Raw genomic sequence first — 20,873 nt, 5'->3', positions numbered from 1 at the left:
AGAGATCAATCTTCTTGGTATTTTTAAGACTTAATGATCTAAGACCTATGATCCACTAGATTGCATAGTTGCATGTTAGGTCATATTAAATAATAATTGGACTTCTTTGCATAGATTTTTGGGGCTCCCCAGGTGGCACTAGTGGTAAAGAACCTGCCTGTTACTGCAGGGGACATAATACAGGTTCAGTCCCTGGGTCAGGAGGACCCCCTGGAGGAGGGCATGGCAACACACTCCAGTATTCTTGCCTAGGGAAGTTCCATGGACAGAGGAGCCTGGCAGGCTACAGTCCATGCAGTTGCAAAGAGTCAGACATGACTAAAGCAACTTAGCACACACGTCGGTTTATAGAGCAACTAATACTTTAGACTAGATCAGCACCATACAATAGAACTTCTGTCAGTGGAAAATTCTATGTCTGCATTATACACTCTAGAAACAGCTAGCCACACATGGGTCTTTATTATTCAAAATGTACCAGTGTAACTGATGACCTGGATTTTTAATTTTAATCAACTTAAATTTAAGTAGCCACATGTGTGTGTTGGACAGCATAGCTCTAGACTTTAGAATGTGTATCTTGAAGGAAGGTTGGCACTTTTTCATTTTCCATGCTAGAATGTCCGTTGGCCTGATAGAATCATCTAATTCAGGCATTGAATCCTAAAGAGCAAGGAAGGCTGCCATTCAATATGCTCAGAACAGTTTACTCTTTTGGGTCCAGATCATTGCTAGAAACAAATGTATCCAGCTTCTATGTGTGAACCCTTTAAGTCCTTTTATTGTTGTTGTTCTTATCCATTTATTTTTAATTGGACTATAATTGCTTTTAATGTTATATTAGTTTCTGCTGTACAGCAATGTGAATCAGCTATATGTATACATATATTCCCTCCCTCCTGAGCCTCCCACCCCGCCATCAGGTTCTTATCCCCACTGATTTGTGCTTTTTCAGATTAAAAATTGCTTGAAGAAGATTATGTGGTTTTTTAACTATACAGACAAAAATATAATAACTATTATTTAATAATTGCAATAGTAATAATAAAAGTAATAAATAGAACAACAATAGCAGCCACCTATTTTTGCTTACTGTGTACCTGGTACTGTGAGAAGCACCTTATCCCACTTATTCACATTAATCCCATGAGGGTGCATTATCCTATATGAAGAAACTAATGCTTGTGAAGGTTATGTAATTTACAAGGTCACACAAGTATGAGTGAATGAGGCATAATGTGACTCTGGTTCTGTCTGGCTATCAACCCCTTACTGTAACCACTGTGCTATCCCAGAGGATGCTAATAAGCTGTGTTTTTCATCAGAACATTATTTCCTTGATAATAGCTGAGATAAATTATTAATGGCAGTGCTAGACCAGGGCCCATCTCTTATGATTTTAAGGCATGTGCTCTCCACTGCATTCCCCTTATCATAGAATCTGCTTTGGCCATACTGCAGGAATTGGCCTGTATGTTGCACTGAGACAAGCATTTTTAAAATTTGGGAACCCATTTCCTCTTTAATACTAAAAATTACATCTTGCTCTATTGGTCTGAAGAGGTCTTCCCTGATGGCTCAGACAGTAGAGTCTGCCTGTAATGTGGGAGACCCAGGTTCAATCCCTGGGTTGGGAAGATCCCCTGGAAAAGGGAATGGTAAACCCACTCCATCAGTCTTTCCTGGAGAATTCCATGGACAGAAGAGCCTGGTGAGCTACAGTCCACGGGGTCGCAAAGAGCCAGACACAACTGAGCTATTAACATACACATACATTGGTATAAAGACAAATACATTAATAGTCTATGTTAAACCATTTTCTTCTATCTGAAAGTCTTTTTCTTTGTGATTTTGAAAGAAATGGAAACATTTTATGAGCCCTGTGGTAGGTAGAATAATAACCACCTCAAAGATGTCCATACCCTAATCTCAGAACCTGAAGATTATGTCACTTTTATGTGAATGCGTTACTTTCGTGGCCAAAGGAACATTGCAGCCATGATTAAGTTAAGAATCTTGAGATGGAAAGATGATCTTGGACTATTCGAGTGGATTGTGTAGAACCCCAAGGGTTCTAAAAGGAGAGTCAGAGAAGGAAATGGGATGACAGAAGCAGCATGTTAGAGGGACTCAACTTGAGCGAGACTTGACCGGCTTTGAAGATGGAAAGGTGGAAGGGGCCACCAGTGAAGTTAGGCAGGCAGCAGTGTCTGGCACCATTGCTGTGTAATGCAGGAAAGACAGAGATCGGGAGAATTGTTTTTCACACTTCCAAGAAATTGCAGGATTCAAAGTGATTGTGGAAGAGACTTCAAGCCCAACTAATGGGTGTCCCCCCCTTTTGTTTTTCCCTCAGAATGTCTGGAGACAATGAAATTGTTGGCTGGGATTGTTTACTTTCTCCAGAGTTGGTGATTCTGATGCTCTGCAGAAACTATCAATACATTTGGGAGAGAATGAGCAGCATCTGGGAAGAGTGCCTGAATGAGGAGAGAAATAGAGACCAAGAAGGGAGAGGAAGCGGAAAGGGGCAAGCACACTAACGGGCCTGAGGATGTCAACAGGGAGAGAGAGAGATGTTTATAGAAAAGAGGAAGGGCAGAAGAAAGGGAAGGAGAGAAGGAAAGAAGCAAGCAGTCTGGGATTTGAAGGGACCCAGGAGGAAAGGTGGGGAAAGAAAAGAGACAAAAAGCAAAGCAAGTAGTGAGCCTGAAACTGAACTTCCTTTCTTTCCATAGCTGACACTGAGTAGCGTTGAACTTCACAGGCCAGAAGCCATCTGCGGCTTCAGCCCCAGTCCCACACCACTGCCATGGGCTGTGGGGCTGCACTCACGGGTCAGGGCAGAATGCAGCTGGAGAAACCGAGGAACTCCCATATGGTCAGAGGCTCTGCTCTCTTTACACAAAGCTGCTATTGACATCAAAGTGGCTTCCTGTGACCCGTGGTGTTCACTGTTCAAGCTCAGAGGCCTCGCTTTCAGTCTCAGGCCATCTTTGTAACTGTTTAAACCAGTCGTCTTTAGGGAAGTAGACCGTATGCCCAAATTTGTAACGATTTCTATGTTTTCCAGGGTGTAGGTTTTGTTTACTTTAACGCCAATAGTCAGTTGGTTCTGAGTGATCTTTTCACCTCTTGGTGTCACTTAAAAAGAAGTTTTTTTAAAAGGAGATATTTCTTTATTTGTATATACGTATGCATATGTTGAGTATGGAAACATTTTGTGGGTACATACACAGACACACGTATACACACATACACCCACATAAGGCTTCCATATACAGTTTCTAGGAAACCAAGAACGAAGCATTGCAGGGTATTTCTCAATAATCCAGAGTCCCTCTTTCATTTCTATTCTTATTATCTTAGAGAGGATGTCTTTCAGTGAGATACATTTCTTAGCTCTATAGACAATTTGCTGGGACCACACTTTGATAGGCCCCTCTTACGATTTTTAATTTTACCCCTTTCAGTAGACTTCTGCACATATAATCATTCATTTCTGTAAGCTCTATCCCAGGAAGTTTTTAAAAAACAAATTTTGCCTGTGTGGCTTTTAATTGTCCTCCCAAATTGTGTCTGGTATGCCGATGTCCTCCCCACACCCCCTAGGTTTAGGTTTTCAGCTTTCTTAGTTCTTTCTTCCTCGGCTGACACTGGGTGGTCTCTCTGCCTTGTCTGGTCTTCAGGTATCATGAACAGCTCTGTTTTATGTTTTTCACACAGTTCACTTTTCCGTCTTGGCTTAGGGACTGAGATATTATTCCTTGTGCTTCTTTCTTAATGGCTTGTAATTTTTCACAGAGGATGGCATTTAAGCTTTGTCGCCTTGGGTATCAAATCTGTGCATAGATAAACAAACAGGACAGCAATTACATAACTTCTTTAGTCTCATTTATATATATATATATATATATATATATATATATATATATATATATATATATACTTTTCTCCTTTTTCTCCTGCCCTGAAGTTAGGGGACAGAAGAGTTTATGTATTTTAATCTTCTCTTAGATGATTTATTTAATAAGTGCTTATATTGTCCTTACCATATACCAGATACTAGGGCTCAATGCTTTCCAAATATGAGCCAATTCCATCCCGAGGACAACCTCCTGAGGATGGTGCTGAGATTCTTCATGTTAGGTAGTTGGGGAAATGGTAGCACTAAGAAGTAAGCTACTTGTACAAAATCACGTCTGATAAGCAGCAGGGTCGGAATTCAAATCCTCAGATCCTGTATCCAGACTATTAACCATGATATTATGGGGGAAAAATGGGGCATGAATTTCTTGCTTTAAGGCTTTCTGGTTAAGAATCCACTTGCCAATTCCCTGCAGGGGACGTGGGTTCGATCCCTGGTTGGGGAAGATTCCACATGCCTCGGAGCAACTAAGCCATGCACCACAACTGCTGGGGCTGTGCTCTGCAGCAAGAGAAGCCTGCAGTGAGAGGCCTGCGCACCACAGTAGAGAGTAGCCCCACTTGCTGCAACTAGAGAAAGCTTGTCTGAAGCAACGAAGACCCGCCGTAGCCAAAATAAATAAATTGATTAATTAATTAAAAAGAAAAGACTTTCTAATGAGTCAGTTCAGTGTTTCCAGGACTAACATCAACTTGTGACTCTTTACATTAGACACAAATGCTTTTCTTTCTTTTTTCAAAATACTTTAGCAAAAGTATTACAGCTCATAGCAAATGCATGCAGAATCCTATAATTCTGTGCAGGTATTTCATTTGCATCTTTCCCTTTTGAAGTCAGATGGGCTGAGTTCATTGTTCTGGAAAGTCTGATGGCATCTGTGCCTCTTTTTACCATATTACTGCTCTCCCTTCCCTCTCATCGCTTTTCATAAGTTTTTTCATCAACACACAAGGCCTGATTTATGTTTTGAGAGCCACACCCTTTTCAACAAAGCATACACAGATGCCATATATAAATGAAAAGTGACCTTTACCCATGAAAAGAATTTTGATGAATCGCAGGAAGTAATATACTGTGAAGGGAAAATACTTGTTTGATCTGTTTCTTTCTTTTTTTTTTTTCAATGTAAATCACTTCCCATGAAGAACAATCTGAGTGTAATGAGGTTCTTTAAGTGGAGACTACAAAGACCCCCAGCATATCAGAGAATAATTTCATTTGTGCTGGTCTCTAACTTACCGCTACTAATGGGGTGTGCATATCAGGGAGGCAGGAAGAAGTTGAGGGCCGTTGAAGGAAATGATAAAAAGCATTTAGATTAGTCAATGACTATTTCTTGGTTACAAAACATGGGCTAGACTCTCCATAGCAATGTTTTCAGACTATGGACTGGGACCCATTAGTGGACTCTATGGTCAATGTTAAAAGAAATTTTAAAAATTAAAAGAGAAGAATAGAAAATATCAGAATGCATGACACAGAAAAACAACAGATAGAGTTTTGTGAAACTTTTCTAAATGTGTGTGTATAAAGAATGTCTATAGTAAGCTGCAATGTAAACTGTCTCTCTTACTACGCATTACGTTCAAAAAGTGTTTGAAAAATACTGCTCTGTAGAACTGAAGTAGCCAAAGGCTTTTTCTCTACCGTCTGAGAACGTATACTACAAGACAGAATGAACTTTCTTAATGTTCTAAAGGTGTTAGGGGAATTCTATACAGGTGTTTCTGCAGGGAGTTTTCAGTTCAGTTCAGTTCAGTCGCTCAGTCGTGTCCGACTCTTTAGGAGGGAGGAATTGTAATAGGAGTAAGTGGCTCTACTGTTTTTGTTAGTGAGGGTGCATTTCTGAGGTGAGGTCAAAGAAGGACTCTGAAGAGGGAGGTCAGAGTCTAAGGGGATATGAAATGGTGGCTCTTCCAACCTCACTGGCTGGGAGAAGAAAACCCAAGTTGCAAATGGCTGATGAAGGTGGACTGTGGAGACGTTCTCCTGGTAGGATTGAAGGAGCAGGATCCGGGAGAGAACAAGATGAGGAGAGTGGACCTATAACTGCAAACCAGATGTGTATTGGCCAAAACTGAGCCATAGGTGTTTGCTTAGACTAGTCTTCTCACAAAGATTGGGATTTTCCCGTTTCTCTAGAAAAGTAAGACTTTGCTCCCCTGAGTCTGTACGCATACGTGGGAGTAGTTGGCTGGTACTGACGAGCAGGGCCTCCCTGTGTGCTGTCCCACGGGATTGCCCCTAGCGCATTCGGCTCTTAAAATGGAAATTTAATTGAAAGTTCACTTTCAAGTAGCTACATTTCAAGTGTTTGATAGCCACATGTAACTGATGTCTACCATATCGGTCAGCACAGGTACAGACCATTTTTATCATCACAAAATTTCTATTGGTCAATATTGCCGTTAGATCCTGTGTCCCCACGAGTCACTGCTTTCCCCTCCTTGGGGTAGCCCCACTCCTTTCCGCTGTCTGCCTCACTCTTCAGGCATTTCTATTTGCAACTCCCATAACACAATACTTATGTTAGGTTGGCTAAAAAACTCTGTCAGTAAATCGTGGGAATTGAAACCTATCCCAGGTGATCATTGACTCACTGAAGTATCTTGAATTGAGTGTGTGTGTGAGTGTGAGTGTGTGTTCTTTGCAAAGGAAGGAGTAACATGAAAATGACAGAGACTGTGTGTGTGTAAATAGCATCTTATAAAGTTACTTGTGCAGAAGAGTAGGTTTCCATTAGAGTTCTTCATTACAGGGAAAAATTGTAGAAAAATAAAACTAATTTTCTGTCATCTGCAGCTGTGAATATACAATGGGGTGGTCAGGGCAGAACCCAAAGGATCAAACCTGGTGAGAGTAACTAACAATCAAGCAATGAAGAATTTGCCAGATAAAAATTAGCGTCCCATTTCAATGTGGGTGGATAGAGCACCTTCTGACTGTCTCCAAATATCACAGGACTCAAGGGAGACCTGACAAGGGCTGAGTTTATCTGATCAACATAGAAGGCCAGCTGAGGTAAATCAGACCTGAGAGAATTGTTTGGCTTTCGTCATGTTTGGCTGACAATTCTAAATTATCCAGCTCAGCTTAAATATCCATATTATTTATGCAGGTACAGTCATTAAATATTCACCTTTGAGTTCAGTAACACACACACATACGCACACACACACACACAAATGCACACATCCTTTAATTTCCCAATGCTGTTCCCAAGAACATTAGAGGGCAGAGGGCTTTTAGAGTCATTATATGTTAACAAATTTGGGGTTGTATTTTAGCAAATTTTAGCTATTTCTTCTATCTTGATTGCCTTGTCTTAAGCTCTTTTCCTGTGGAAGTGGGTGGAAAAGAGGAGAGAACCCTGAAATTCTTTGGGCAGTGAGAAAATTTTGTTTTTCAACCTGTGTTTGTTCACTGGCATCACTACCTACATTTTCCCAGGTTCGCATATGAGAATAATTACTCCTCACTTCAGGAAATCCATTTTTAAAAAGTCCATTTGACTTCAAAGGATCCAGCACCCTTACTAGGGTCAGCTCAGCCGAGGAGACAGCTGCCCGGAGCCCTTGCCCGGGGCGAAACTGGACTTTCCTGGCTCCTTATCTCTTGGAACTTGTGCTGGAGTCCTGGGAAGTAGGGGCTGTGCCCACCCAGTATAGGAATGTCTGTCCCTAAGGGCTGACAGTAGGTGACAGCTCTGTCTTTCCTGCAGTCAAGACCAACTGCTCCAAACCCCAGTGCCTTTTACAGGGGCAGTAAAAGGACCCAGCACAGGGTCAGGGCAACTGCCATCCTGCCCAGATATGTGACCTTAGGTGAGTCTTTTAGCATCTATGAGTTTCTGTTTACTCAGGTGTATGGAAGCAGTCAACTGAATCAGTCTCCCTTTTGATAAATATAAAAATCTCAGGTCCTTATTGGATCTACATCACGGTCACTGCAAAATCAAACTTTCTCCTAAAGCATCAATAGAATTAGGATCAATGTTATACTTTGGTGAATAAAACAGAAAATGTTCACATTTGCACATGTGGTAAGAGTTAACTCTACTTAAGGGCCTCACACAGCACTTCTTAAATCATACTGGGCAGAAGACTCATTTGGGGTGGCTCATTTCAAATGCAGACTCCTGAGGCTTCCCTGGTGGTCCAGTGGTTAAGACTCTGAAGTTTCACTACAGGGGACTTGAGTTCAATCCCTAGTCGGGGAACTAGGGCCAAAATATAAACAAATTTTTAAAAATGCAAATTCCTGAGATTCTATAGCAGGTTTGGGGAGATGCTAGGAATCGCATGAACAATGACACCAGGTGATTCAGTGTCCAGAGGGGATATTTAGAGGAATCTTGGCACTGGCTCTAAGTTTCCAGATATAGAGAAACCATATCAGTCATGTTCAGCACAGAATTCCAGTGCACCCCTTGCCTTGTAGGGAACTCAATGTTGGCCATACGCCTTGTTAATTTAATCCCTCTAATACTTTTTGGTAACATCCAAGAAGAACATGTCAAGTTTCTTTTGAGAGCAGATATTTCTACCTGATTTGTTCACAGTTGTAGGTTTAGCAGGAAAGATATGCCTGGCACATTGAAGTCTCTTAATAAACATTTATTTAGAGACTAGATGGCTCTCTATTACACAATTAGAATTGCTCTTCATTTTCCAATTATGAAATTATATGTTAGGAAATGCCTGCTGCCTCTGGAGGGTAACTGTGGCCTCCTCCATCACCCAAACCCAGTGAGAATTTACAACCCAACTGTCTCCCCATCAAGGGTGGAAGGATTTAAGAGCAGCATCTCAGTGATGCTGAAGCCCCAGCTCAGCCTTCCTTCTTGAAAAGGCCATAGCATGGGAACCCTGCATCAACCCCCTCCACTCCCCTCTCCCGCCCATCATCCACTACCCTCCAGTGGCCTTCCCCAAAGCATACAGCTGCACCTGACCTCACGCTGCAGCACTGTAATCAATGAAGCCCCAAAACTGCCCAAGGAAGGACACCCCAGCATAATGAGCAGTCCCCCTGCCGCCACACCTGGGTGGCCAACCACCACTCTATTATCAACACCTGCTGGCCCGCCTCCCCACCCCCACTCTCCAAAGGAGCAATTCTGGCTCCTGCATCTGTGTTCTCAGCAACAAGCACAGTGCCCAGTGAAGGACGGAGGAAGACCAAGGTGGGGACCGCAGGAAGGTGGAAGAGCAGGAAGTAGGGGGCTGCTTGCCCCTGGCAGGTTCAGAGGACACTCCCTCCTGCCCTAAACTAAACTTGTCCACTCCTATTATTTTCCCAGCACATCCCATTCTTTTCTATCACCGCACAGTTAGCAACTGTCAACTGTACATTTACTGGATTCCCTGCTTATTTATTGTCTTTCCAACTAGATTGTAAAATCCATGGGGCAAACCCATGTCTATTCTATGCTCTACTCAGAATCTCAAAAAAAAAACCAAAAAAAAAAACCTTGTAGGTATCCAAAACATATATATTGAATGAAGGAGAACATATACCTAGTAATTTCCTGAAGCTACTCTGATCGATCCCTGCTCCAGGCAGGAAGTCTTGCTTCCTTCAGTTAGTCTTCCCCTCCACTCCTACCCTAGTTTCCCCAACAATGAGCAAACTCCCACACCAGAATGTGGGAGTGACAACTCTGATTGGTTATTTCCCAGAGTGTAGGAGTGACAATATTGATTGGTTATTTACTGGGGACACGTATCAATTGATACAAATAGTTTGCTGGTTGACACAGGGTCTTTAGAAATGACATGGTACTCCTGTATCAATGGAGAAGATCTTATCTTGAAATTCATTTTTAAATGAATAAATCATAATAATAGCTCTCATTTCTGAGCATTTACTCTGTGCCAAGTGCATAATGATATCCACTATTTATGGAGCATATGTGCCAAGCACTTAAAATATATCACTTCACTGAAGCCTTACAAAACCAAAGACAGGTGCTATTATTGTCTTCATATTATAGCTAAGAGCTTGGATAAGTTAAGTCTTTTGCCCAGGGTCACACAAGTAGTAAATGATCAAGAAAGACCATCTCTCTCTCTTGGTGTCAGACTTCCAAATCTATGATCCATCTTCTGCTCTTTGCTCTGAAATCTGCTTTAAGGAAGAGGAAGAGGTCGACTCATCCCCAGTGGATATGATGAACAGAGGACATGAGGGAGGGACCAGGTAAGGAAAGGAAGAGAAGGCAGATTCCTACTTGGGCAGGAACTGTAACCTCCCTTTCATGAAAAAAAGGAAAACTTCAGATCAGTTGAGGGACTCGCTCCAATGGGCCAGGGTGGTAGGAGAAGTTTATGTTTTATTTTATTTTTTTAATATTATTTGTGTGTGTGTGTGTTTATACCATTTTTAAAGTCTGTATTGAATTTGTTACAATATTGTTTCTGTTTAGTGTTTTGGTGTTTTGGCCTCAAGAGATGTGGGATCTTAGCTGCCTGACTAGGGATTGAACTTGCATCCCCTGCATTGGAAGGTGAAGTCTTACAGATCCAGTCTTTTTGAGGCTCTGCTTTCACTTTAGGTTTGCCCAAGGAACCCTGTTGCCTTACTTCAGTATCAGACGCTTTAGGGACAGCAGTGGGCCCAAGTCTTCTTGTGCTTCATCCATCCTTAACAGGAGCACCCTATGGCATTGTGGCTGGGTAAGCGACTCTGCTTAGCAAGTGAACAAGAAATATTATAATCCTGACATTGTCTTCTCCTAAAGTCTTCACTGTGTCTCAAGGAAAGTGGCTGTTTCCAAGTATGTCCCAGAACACACAGCCTCAGCAAGGCTTTTGTTCATCAGACACTGTGGAGGTGAGGCACCAGTGTTAGTTATGTGTTTGACTTTGCAGTTATACTTGAACCATTAAAATATGGAAAATTTACGTATCTTTTTCTCCTTCCCATCTTCCTACCCTCCAAACTTCCTTCTTTCTTCCCTTCCTTACTCTCATCCTTCCTTCCTTCCTTCTTTCCTTTTTTTTTTTAAAGAAAACATCAAGAGTTAGATGTTTGAAGACTAACATTGAACTGTTTTGACCTATTGAAAATATTCATGAAATTATGGATTCAACTATGCACTGATGAAACTTTTGACAAGTATTTTTGTTGAACATAATTCTAGATGCATTGATTTCTTACCAGGTGTTTTGGCTTAGTGTCTAAGATAGAGTTCCGATGGTCTCTCAGAACTGTTCTAAAAAGTTTTGTCTTAGTCAGCTGGGTGCTCTAATGGAATATCATAGATCGAGTGGCTTATAAACAACAAATATTTGTTCCTCACAGTTCTGGAGGCTGAGAAGTCCAGGGGTCTGGCCAATTCAGTGTCTGGTGAGGATCCACTTTCTGGTTCATAGATAGCTGTCTTTTCCTTGTGTTCTTACCTGGCAGAGTGGCAAGGGAGCTCATCTTGGTCTCTATAATAAGGGCACTAATCTCATCATTGGAGAAGGAAATGGCACTCCACTCCAGCACTCTTGCCTGGAAAATCCCATGGATGGAGGAGCCTGATAGGCTACAGTCCATGGGGTCACAAAGAGTCAGACACGACTAAGCGACTTCATTTTCACTTTCAGTCTCATTCATGAGGGTCCTACCCTCATGACCTAATCACCTCCCGAAAGCCCCACCTCCAAATACCATCACTTTTGGAAGTAAATTTTAAGATATGAATTTCCAGAGAGACAAAAACTTTCAGTGTACGACAAGTTCCTTCTCAATGGTTTAACTTTTTACTGTTCCTGGTGGCTCAGACGGTAAAGAATCCACCTGCAATGCAGGAGACCAGGGTTCTATCCATGGGTTGGAAAGATGCCCTGGAGAAGGGAATGGTTACCCACTCTAATATTCTTGCCTGGACAATATCATGGACAGAAGAGTTTGGCATACAATCCATCGGGTTGCAAAACAACTAACTTAACTGTTTCTTCAGAAAGTCCAATTTTCAGATTGAAAGTCTTATTCTACTGCTCAAATTCCAGGGGAAACTCAAACCGTGTAAGAGAAACAGCAGGAAAAGCAGACCACCTGGATCTGTGAATCTCAAGTTATTTCTGCAGGCCCCATGCCCTACTCTGTCCCCCAAGCCCAGATTTTTCACTACTACATTGCCAAACGTACAGGCAATCAGTCAGTGAGTTTTCTGTCTTACAGGCTTAATCTGGGAGCCTGAGACCACCTGGCCTTTAATTAGCAGCTATCAAGGGAAATAAAAAGGGAAATAGATATTAATAATATCTATTTTATAAAACATTCAATTTTGTTCACATGAATACTAATCAAAGCCTGCATAAAATTGTAGCACATCATGTTTGAGGAAAAGATGTGAGTTATAATAGATCCTATTTCCATAATTCTAACATGCTGTAATTTCCATCTGATGAAATGTAGCTATGAAATTAAAAGTGCCATTTTATGTGTGAAAGTTCTAAACCTGGACTAAAAGTGGAGGAAGATATTTTTTAGAGTTTTGAAAAAGAATATAAAAAAATGATGGAAATGTGAAATGTTCTCTTGAAATTTATTAACAATTTAGGAGCAATAGTAAGAAAAGCAGTCAAAATTTTATATGATTGCTAAGAGGGGGATAAAAGTCTTTAAAAATGTTATATTCCCGGCCCCTAGAACAGGGTCTGGCAAATAGTAGAGCCTCCATATATATATATATATATTTTAATGAATTTTTGAGTGCAAGTTGGGGAAGAAGGCAGGAGGAAAAGGGAGAGCAGTCTAAGAACCATATTTCATGAGCACCATTTTTCAGGAGGGAGGTGGTGTGAGGATCTGAGGGGATATGATAGTTGGACCACAAAGGCACGGTGTCTGTAGTAGTTTCTCAGGCTGTCATCACAAAGTATCATAAACTAGATGACTTTAAGAAAACCCAGAAATTTATCGCCTCATAATTATGGAGTTTAGAAGTCTAAAACCGAGGTGTCAGCAGAGTTGTGCTACATTGAAAACCTAAAGAGCTATCTTTCCATGCCTCATTCTAGCTTTAGGATGCTTAGATAGGCTCACAGTTTTCTGGCTTTATCCTTCTTATATGCCCCAGATCTAGAATTGCTCTTTATATTATGTGGCCTAATAATAAGTTTTTGCTTTGCAAGAATAACACAAAGAACTTTTTTTCCTGAACCATTTGAAAGTGAGCTGCCACCATAATGCCCCTTCACCTTTGATATTTGAGTACAATTTTCTTCTACGCAAAGGCGTGAATCACAGCACAACCATAAAAATCAGAAAATTAACATTGACACCGCTACCACCTAATCCTCAGACCCACTCTAGTTCCACCAACAGTCTCAATGCGGTCCTTCAAACAGAAGGATATGATGTATGCTCACATGCTACGTTGAGTCGTCGCGTCTCTTCTATCATCTTCAGTGCAAAAATCTTCCTTAGTCTTTCCTTAGCTTTCACGACCTTAATACTTTTAAGCAAGGCTCACCGGCCACATCCAGCCTGGTCACTCAGTTTTAGAAAGAATATTTTACTGGAACACAGTTACATACGTTCATTTACATATTGCCTAAGGCTGATTTGGGGCTACGACAGCAGAGCTAAGTAGCTGTGACAGAGACCATATGGCCTGCAAAACCTAAAATATTTACTTCCAGGCGCTCGATAGAAAATCTTTTTTGACCCTTGTGTGAGACAGAACAAGAAGGGAAGAAAAAGAAATGAAAAGAATAAATATCAGAAAGGAAGAACACTAGTTTTAGTGTATTTTATTGCTCTCATGGAAAATCCTAAGGAGTCTATAGAATAACTACTAGAATTAATAACTGAATTTAGCAAAGCTGCAGAATCTAAGGTAGGTACAAAAAAAATCAGTCTTGCTACTGTATATTAGCAACAATTGATAGACAATATTTTTAATTTCATTAAAGTATTGTCAGGAAACATGCTTAGAAATAAATTAAAATGTGCAATCCTTCTACATCAAAAATGAAAAAAAATTGCTGAGAGAAATTAAAGACGTAAATGGAAGTGAAAAGTGCAAGTCGCTTAGTTGTGTCTGACTCTTTGTGGCCCCATGGACTGGGGCTTGCCAAGCTCCCCTGTCCATGGAATTCTCCAGGCAAGAATGCTGGAGTGGGTAGCCTTTCCCCTCCCTAGAGGATCTTCCCAACTCAGGGACTGAACGCAGGTCTCCTGCACTGCAAGCAGGTGGCTTTACCATATGAGCCACCGGCGAAGCCCAAAGACCTAAATAAAAAGACAGAAGTAGTATATTCATATACTTAAGACTCAAGATTGATGAGATGTTAATACTACCCAAATTGATTATAGATTCAATGCCATCCCACAGAAAGCTCCAGCAGTATACTTTTTAGAAATCAACAAGCCTATTCTAAAACTTATCTGAAAATTCAAAGAATCTAGTCAAAACTATTTTGAAAGAGAAAAACCAAGTTAAGTGACTCATACATATGACTTCAAGATTGTAACCAGCATACTAATAGCCCCCAATCATCCCTGCTTGCTGATATTATCCTGGGGTGGTCCCTTCCCAGGTGATATCAGGTTGGTCTGTGTGGCCAAGAGTGATGATATGTTGCTTCCTAGATTAAGTTATGAAAGATACTGTGATCTCTCTCTCTTTCATTTCCTTCCCTCTCTTATTCTCTCTTTGACCACTTGTTCTGAGAGAAACCAGTCAGTTGTGAACAGTCCTATGGACAGCCCCACATGGTGAGGAATTGAAGCTCACAGCCACCAGCCAACAAGGACCTGAGGCCTCTGTCAGCAGCTGCACTAGTGAACCTGGAAATAAACTCTGCGGTCCCTGCTCAGTCTTCCTATGACTGCAGTCCTGGCCAATAGCTTGACTACAACCTCATGAGAGATTCTGAGATGGAACTACTCAGTTTAGGTGCTCTCAGATTCCTAACTGTCAGAAATGATGTGAAATAATTATTGCCTGTTGCTTTATGCTGCTGAATTTGGAGATAATTGTTATAATAGAAGACAAATGCAAGGACTTACATTTAACTTGCAGTAATCGAAACAGTGTGGTATTGACATAAGGATTGAAAATAGATCAATGGAACACAATAGAATTCAGAAATAGACCCACACATAAAGTCAATTGACTTTTGACCAAGGGACCAATATAATTTGAAAAGGGCAGTCTTTCCAAAGAATGGTGTTAGTAGACTCTTTGACATACCAACCACCAAAAATAATTCAAGGTAAAACACAGAGAATACTTTGGGGTAGGCAAGGATTTCTTAGAGAGGATGATGAATGAATAAAGATGTGGGATATACATATGAATATATCATTTGGCATTGAGAAAGAAGAAAACTCTGTCATTTTGATGGTATGAGTGGATCCTGAAGACATAATGCTAAATGAAATAAGTCAGACAGAAAAAGACAAACATCATATAATATCACTTATATGTGAAATTTTAAAAAGCCGAATTTATAGGAGCAGAGAGTAGATTAGTGGTTACCAAGAACTGGGGCTGGAAGAAATGGGGAGATCCTGGTCAAAGGGTACAAACTTCCATCTATAAGCTGAGTAAGTTCTATGGATCTAATGTACATCAGGGGGACTCAGCAGTAAGAGCACAGAGTTTCAACCCACTGGACCACTGGGGAATTTCCGACAATGTTTTATTATATGCTGGAAAGTTACTAAAAGAGTAGATCTTAAGTATTCTTTCCACAGAAAAGAAATGGCAATTATGTGGGGTGATGGAGGTGTTAACTAACTCTATTGTGGTAATCACTTCAAAATGTATGTGTATAAAATCATCACATTATTTATCTTAAACTTACACAATATGAGGTCAATTATATCTCAGTAAAGCTAAGGGGAAAACCACATATGTCCACAAAGACTTGTACAAGAATGTTTATAACAACTTTGTCATAAATGGTAAAAACCTGGTAACAAGCCAAATGTCCCTAAACAATTGAAGGGTAAACAAATTATCATATATTTATACAAAGAAATACTACTCAGCAGTGCAAAGATACACATTAGTGATACACACAACAAAAGTGAGTGGATTTCAAAAACAGTATGCTGCATCAAAGAAAGCTAGACACAAAAGAGTACATACATTATAATGCCATTTATATAAAGAGCCACAGGTAAAAAAAACTAAGCTGCAGTGATGGAAATCAGAATAGCAATGGGCTCTAGATGAGAGGTAACTGATGGAAGGGGACTGCAGAAAACTTCATGGGGGATAAAAATGTTCTGTATGTTAATCAGGGTGCATATATTTGTCAAAAACTCACTCAGCTGTATACTTAGAATCTGAGCATTTTATTACATGTAAATAACCGTGTAAGAAGATGAATTTGAATGCTTTGACAGGCACTAATAGGTCCTGGCTATTTATAACACTGCAAATATGCTGGTTGGTTTACATCAGTCCTGAGAGAGACCTAGAAAAATGGGAGGAGTGTCGAATTGAGTCTTAAGAAGGAGAGAATGGAAAAGGGAGCCATTCAAATGGAAAATAAACACAAACGAAAGAGGCTGAATATTCACTTGGCCTTGGATCTTACATTGCCTTGGACTATTTTCCCCTTTTCTCTTTAAGATGAGATTTCAAACTCTTCAAGGGTGGCGATACATCTTACAAGCCTTTGCATTTCTTATAACTCTAGCACTGTTTTCTGCAGAGAGATAGAATTTGGTAATACCATAGAAAGAGAGAGAGGCAGCGAGCTGTGATTTCAAATATTTTTCAATGAGTTTTTCGCGTGTGTTTCCTGGAATGGTTGACTGACAAATTACATGAGAACCAGGACTGTTCTGTGTTTCCCAGTCAGGCTTGGTGTCTGGCACATGGAATAATGTATTTTCATTGATTAACTGAAGTGTACACTAGAGAGAAAAGTAAATGAGCTTCTCTCAAAGGCCTATTGTCTCTCCTCCCTCACCATCCCCCACAATCTCTCAGCAGTGGAAATCTTTAAGTATGCTTTTTGTTGTTTTACAGCTGTTTGCACTTAAATTGGGCGTGTCTCTATCCCATTTTATTAGCTATTTCTCATACCAGCCCTGTGAGGTTAGCGCTGTTATCTGCATGTTACAGGCAAGGGCACTGAGAGGTGAAGCCACTTGCCCAGGTCGGGATCCACAATGAGCTGCTGGGAGGGGTGGGATTTGAGTGCACTGGTTCCCTTTCCAGCAGGCTTTGCTGGTCCAAAGAGTGTGTGGCTTCCAACAAGATAATAAAATATGGATTTTCTATACTAGACTTTGAAAACCATTTTAAAGACATCTATTCCAGAAGAAAGAGATAGGATTGTAATTCTTTGGCCTGATTCCTTTTCCTGAGAATCTTTTAGGTACTGCCTGGCTGCCTGGGCTTCCCTGATGGCTCAGAGGTAAAGAATCTGCCTGCAATGCAGGAGGCTCAGGTGATGTGGGTTTGATCCTTAGGTGGGGAAAATCCCCTGGAGGAGGAACTGGCAACCCTCTCCAGTATTCTTGCTGGGAAATGCCGTGGACAGAGGAGCCTGGAGAGCTACAGTCCATGAAGTCTCAAAGAATCGGATGTGAATGAGCAACTAAGCATGCGCACGAGGGCTGCCTAGGTTCAAGTTCTTTGAAATGACTCACTCCATCTAGAGATTCAGCACCTTTAGCTCCTGCTCTAAAGTGTTTATTTAACTTATATACAGAGTACATCATCAAAAACGCTGGGTTGGATGAAGCACAAACTGGAATCAAGATTGCCAGGAGAAATATCAATAACTTCAGATATGCAGATGACACCACCCTTATGGCAGAAAGCGAAGAAGAACTAAAGACCCTCTTGATGAAAGTGAAAGAGAAGAGTAAAAAAGTTGGCTTAAAACTCAATATTCAGAAAACTAAGATCATGGCATCTGGTCCCATCACTTTATGGCAAATAGAAGGGGAAACAATGGAAACAGTGACAGACTTTATTTTTGGGGTCTCCAAAATCACTGTGGATAGTGACTGCAGCCATGAAATTAAAAGATGCTTGCTCCTTGGAAGAAAAGCTATGTCCAACCTAGACAGCATGTTAAAAAGCAGAGACATTACTTTGCCAACAAAGGTCCATCTAGTCAAAGCTATGGTTTTTCCAGTAGTCATGTATGGAAGTGAGAGTTGGACTACAAAGAAAGCTGAGCACCGAAGAATTGATGCTTTTGAACTGTGGTGTTGGAGAAGACTCATGAGAGTCCCTTGGACTGCAAGGAGATCCAACCAGTCCATCCTAAAGGAAATCAGTCCTGAATGTTCATTGGAAGGATTAATGCTGAAGCTGAAACTCCAATACTTTGGCCACCTGATGCCAAGAACTGACTCGTTGGAAAAGACCCTGATGCTGGGAAAGATTGAAGGTGGGAGGAGAAGGGAATGACAGAGGATGAGATGGTTGGATGGCATCACCAATTCAATGGACATGAGTTTGAGTAAACTCCAGGAGCTGGCGATGGACAGGGAGCCCTGGCATGCTGCAGTCCATGAGGTCACAAAGAGTCAGACACGACTGAGCAACTGAGCTGAACTCAACTGAGTTCCTGCTCAGATCCTCCAACTCCAGAAGTCCCTCTCCCTTTAGCAACCTCCCAGTAGAGCCCACCCAGATAGTATAACCTTAAACAATATTTTAATTGAAGTAAATTTTATAAAGTTGGAAGGGAATTTAGGGCTTATCTAATCAGGAAAAATTTACTGTGGTTTGTTCAGTTCAGTTCAGTCACTCAGTCATGTCTGACTCTTTGCAACCCCATGGACTGCAGTATGCCAGGCTTCCATGTCCATCATGAACTCCCGGAACTTGCTCAAACTCATGTCCATCACGTTGGTGATGCCATCCACCCATCTCATTCTCTGTTGTCCCCTCTCTTCCTGCTTTCAATGTTTCCCAGCATCAGTCTTTTCCAGTGAGTCAGTTCTTCACATCAGGTGGCCAAAGAACCGGAGCTTCAGTTTCAGCATCAGTCCTTCCAGTGAATATTCAGGACTGATTTCCTTTGGGATTGACTGGTTGGATCTCCTTGCAATCCAAGGGACTCTCAAGAGGCTTCTCCAATACCACAGTCCAAAAGCATCAATTCTTTGGCACTTAGCTTTCTTTATGGTCCAACTCTTACATCCATACATGACTACTGGAAAAACCATAGCTTTGACTAGAGAGACCTTTGTTCAGCAAAGTAATGTCTCTGCCCTTTAACGTGCTGTCTAGGTTGGTCATAGCTTTTCTTCCAAGGAGCAAGCATCTTTTAATTTCATGGCTGCAGTCACCATCTGCAGTGATTTTGGAGCCCAAGGAAATAGTCTGTCACTGTTTACATGTTTCCCCATCTATTTCCCATGAAGTGATGGGACCGGATGCCATGATCTTAGTTTTCTGAATGTTGAGTTTTAAGCCAACTTTTTCACTCTTCTCTTTCACTTTCATCAAGAGGCTCTTTAGTTCTTCTTTACTTTCCACCATAAGAGTGGTGTCATCTGCATATCAAACTTCCATAAACCTGAAACATATGTAAAATTGTGAATCAGGATCCATATAACTTTTTTTTCTCCTTAGAAGATCAATCTTTTAGATAATTCTTCTTAAAAGTGGTCATGTCCCTAATGGACAGGAAAATTGAAGCAAAGTGAGTTTAGAGAACCTGCCTTAATTTTACACAGCCAGACAACTGCATCCAGACTCTGAATTCTCCAGGAAGACAGCAGAACTGACTTCTCGTGCTTCCTGGAACATGCATTTCATTTGAAGAATTAACACCCACAGGCTCTTTGACTCAGATACTTAGCTCTAAGAACCTGGTTTACCCCCAATGGCATCCTTCATTAAGATAAAACCACCAATCAGTCCTTTCCTTCAGCTGCATAAATCGGCTCTCCTGGAGGACACTCAGCAGAGGGATGCAGGATTTCTGTGTCCTTTCCCTGAATGGAAGATGGAACATCAGCATTTCCAGATTCCCAGTTCTGATACCTCGGCCCAAGATGATCAGCGATCCTATTATTTCATCACTTGCTGACTCCCTTCAGACACTGGATTCAATTAAGACAAACGGTTTTCAACCTTAGTTTCACTTTAGATTTCCCCCAGGGGAAATTTTCAAAATCCCCCTGCTCATGGCCAGCCTGCACCCTAGACCAGTTAAATCCAACCCTCCAAAGAAAGGACTCAGAGTATTTTTTTTTAAATTGTGATGTGTAGCCAAAGTTGAAAACCACTAATAAAAGCAAGAGAAAAAAAATGTACTGCTTAGACTCCTATTATGTACCAGGGTTTTACATACACTAGCCCTTTTTTTTCTCCTTCCAACTCAGAGAGGCTCTATAACTTTTCTAAAAATCACAGCTGGAAAGTGGCAAAGCATAGTTTTAAATCCAGGTCCTTGTAATTCCTGGATTTAAAGCTATACTTTCATTGCAGGAACATATGGCTTCCTGAAAGCTATCTATAAAACACAGATTCAGTGATGATCAAAGGAGTCACCACCAAGCACCTGGAACATAGGAGATGGGCCTGAATAATCTCTATCTCTCCATTTCTCTGCCTATTCATTTATCTAGAATGTTCCTCCTGATGATGCTGTGACATGACACCAAGACTTTAGGTTAGGGAACTTTGGGTTAACCTCAACCACTATATAGTCACTACGCCTTCTTTATACACTAGTCATGTTACATTGTAATTTCATTGTATGGGATGTTCAGTTTTAGGCCACTTAAATTGATGGAATATGTATAAAAATGTCTTTTTACTCATTGCAATCATGATATAGATGTTTTAACGCTCTGCAGTCAGACACAACTGAGTGCCTTCACTTTCACGCATTGGAGAAGAAGAAGGCAACCGACTCCAGTGTTCTTGCCTGGAGAATCCTGGGGACAGGGGAGCCTGGTGGGCTACCGTCATGGGGTCGCACAGAGTCGGACATGACTGAAGCAGCTTAGC

This window comes from Budorcas taxicolor, chromosome 6, assembly GCF_023091745.1.
Source record: "Budorcas taxicolor isolate Tak-1 chromosome 6, Takin1.1, whole genome shotgun sequence".
Classification (NCBI taxonomy): Eukaryota; Metazoa; Chordata; class Mammalia; order Artiodactyla; family Bovidae; genus Budorcas; species Budorcas taxicolor.
This window is presented reverse-complemented; position numbering follows the sequence as displayed.